This window comes from Symphalangus syndactylus, chromosome Y, assembly GCF_028878055.3.
Source record: "Symphalangus syndactylus isolate Jambi chromosome Y, NHGRI_mSymSyn1-v2.1_pri, whole genome shotgun sequence".
Taxonomy (NCBI): domain Eukaryota; kingdom Metazoa; phylum Chordata; class Mammalia; order Primates; family Hylobatidae; genus Symphalangus; species Symphalangus syndactylus.
In genome coordinates this window covers 20,492,838-20,495,767 of record NC_072448.2, presented here as the reverse complement: position 1 = coordinate 20,495,767, position 2,930 = coordinate 20,492,838, and the positions used below count along the sequence as shown (strand labels likewise).

Below are 2,930 nucleotides of genomic sequence, written 5' to 3'. Positions count from 1 at the left end.
GGCATAGTAGTGCACACCTGTAATCCCAGCTATTAAGGAGGCTAAGAGAGGAGAATCACTCAAGCCTGGGAGGCAGAGGTTGCAGTGAGTCAATGTTGTGCCATTGAACTCCAGCTTGGGCAACACAGAGAGACTTTGTCTAAAAAAATAAAATAATAAAATAAAATAAAATAAAATAAAATAAAATAAAATAAAATAAAATAAAATAAAATAAAATAAAAAGTAAAAGAAAAAAGAAAATAAAAATTAATTAACATAGGTTATTAAGAAATTCATGAAGAACAAAAGAGAAAAACAATCAAAAAGAATGAACATTTACCAGATATACAAAATTATCTTAAATAAGCAAATCTAAGATTTAGCAATATTCACAAAAGAGTTCAGCAAAAGGAAGGTATATACAGCGTATTCAAATGAATAATAACAACTTTCAAAAATTTGAGAGAGATATAAGAGGATCAGAAATATCGGAGACAACAGAAAAGATTAATACCACATAAAACTATCCCACAACAAAGAAGAATCAAACTCTCGCTCTCAGTCGCCACTGCCTGCCAGCGCACCTTGTTCTGCCACTCCGCTGTCCCACTTCTCCGCCCATCACAATAGAAGAAGAGATCGCATGCTGGTCATTGACAATGGCTCTGGCATGTGCAAAGCTGGCTTTGCTGGGGATGATGCTCCCCGAGCCATGTTTACCTCCATCGTGGGGCACCCCCGACACCAGGGCGTGATGGTGGACATGGGACAGAAAGACTCCCACGTGGACAATGAAGCCCAGAGCAAGTGCAGCATCCTGACCCTGAAGTACCCCATCGAGCATGGCATCATCACCAACTGGGACAACATGGAGAAGATATGACACCACTTCTATAATCAGCTGCACAAGTCCCTTGAGGAACAGCCAGTGCTGCTGACCAAGGAACCCCTGAACCCCAAGGCCAACAGAGAGAAGATGACTTAGATTATGTTTGAGACCTTCAACACCCTGGACATGTATGTGGCCATCAGGGATGTGCTGTCCCTCTATGCCTTTGGGCATACCGCTGGCATTGTCATGGACTCTGGAGACAGGGTCACCCACATGGTGCCCATCTAGGAAGGCTGCTTCCTTCCCCATGCCATCCTGCATCTGGACCTGGCTGGCTGGGACTTGACTGAGTACCTCATGAAGATCCTCAGTGAGCGAGTCTACAGGTTCACCACCACAGCCAAGTGGGAAATCATGCGCAACATCAAGGAGAAGCTGTGCTAGGTCTCCCTCAACTTCAAGCAGGAGATGGCCACTGCCGCATCCTCCTCTTCTCTGGAGAAGAGCTATGCACTGCTCGATGGCCAGGTCATCACCATTGGCAATGAGCAGTTCCAGTGTCCAGAGGTGCGGTTCCAGCCTTCCTTCCTGGGCATGGAATCTGGCAGCATCCACGAGACCATCTTCAATTCCATTATGAAGTGTGACGTGGACATCTGCAAAGACCTGTATGCCAACACTGTACTATCTGGTGGCACCACCATGTACCCACGCATTGCTGGCAGGATGCAGAAGGATGTCACTGCTCTGACGCCCAGCATCATGAAGATTAAGATCATTGCACCCCCAGAGAGCAAGTACTCTGTCTGGATTGGCGGCTCCAACCTGGCCTCACTGTCCACCTTCCTGCAGATGCAAGCAGGAGTATGACGAGTTGGGGCCCTGCATCATCCACCACAAATGCTTCTAAATAGACTGAACAGATGTGTAGCATTTGCTGCATGGGTTAATAAAGAAGTATAAATTTGCCCTTGGCAAATGCATACACCTCATGCTAGCCTCATGAAACTGAAATAAGCCTTTGAAAAGAAATTGTCCTTGAAGCTTGTATCTGATATCAGCACTGGATTGTAGAACTTGTTGCTGATTTTGACCTTGTATTCAAGTTAACTGTTCCCCTTGGTATTTGTTTAATACTGTGTACATATCTTTGAGTTCAACCTTTAGTGCGCATGGCTTGGTCACTTCGTGACTGAGATAAGAATGTGCTTGTGGAAGACAAGGCTGTGGCTTGGTGAGTCTGCATGGCCAGCAGTCGCTGATCTGTGCAGGGTATTAATGTGTCAGGGCTGAGTGTTCTGGGATTTCTCTAGAGGGTGGCAAGGGCTCCTGAACCAGTTGCTTCTGTCCTGCCTGTCTGTCAGGGTTGGAAAGTCGAAGCCGTAGGACCCAGTTTCCTTTCTTAGCTGATGTTTTTTTGCCAGAATGCTGTGGGCTGTCACTTGCCTTGAGTTGGAAGCAGTTTGCATTTACACCTGTAAATGTATTCATCCTTTTAATTTATGTAAGTTTTTTTGTATGAAATTCTGGATTCTTTAAAGAGATGACAACAAATTTTTGTTTTCTACTGTTATGTGAGAACATTAGGCCTCAGCAACACATCATTGTGTAAGGAAAAATAAATGTGCTGCCAAAAAAAATAAAAAAGAATCAAGCTCTGAAAGGTTGAGAAATAAAGAAAATTCTAGAAGCACTAAGGGGAAATAAACAAAAAATAGAGGAGCTTGAAATCATTGGGCAAAAGATTCCTTCCTTCCTTTTTAAGGAAGACATAGTATTAAAATATATAAATTGTGATATCAAAAACATAATTGTAACAGAGGGTAAATGTCTAGAGTTTTATGTGACAAAAGTTGTCAGCTGAAATTAGTTGATTATTAACTATAAGATGTTTTCTCTGAGACTTTGATGACCATCAAAAACTACAGCAGCAACACTAACAATAAAAACAAAGGAATCAAAGCTTATAACTACTGAAAATGTTTAAATGCTAAATATTTAAAAGCAGACATGGGAGGAAGAAATAAAAAAAATGATGTATGACTCAATCAGAATCAACTAACAAGGTAACAGTAGTAAGAACTTACTTATCAATAATTATCTTGAATGTAAATGAATT

General features: G+C 41.9%; 1 pseudogene; it reads left to right on the top strand.

Annotated features, from left to right (window-relative positions):
• The first annotated feature begins 611 nt into the window (after positions 1-611).
• On the top strand, positions 612-2,438 carry LOC129476744 (actin, cytoplasmic 2-like; annotated as a pseudogene).
• Positions 2,439-2,930: the final 492 nt, after the last annotated feature.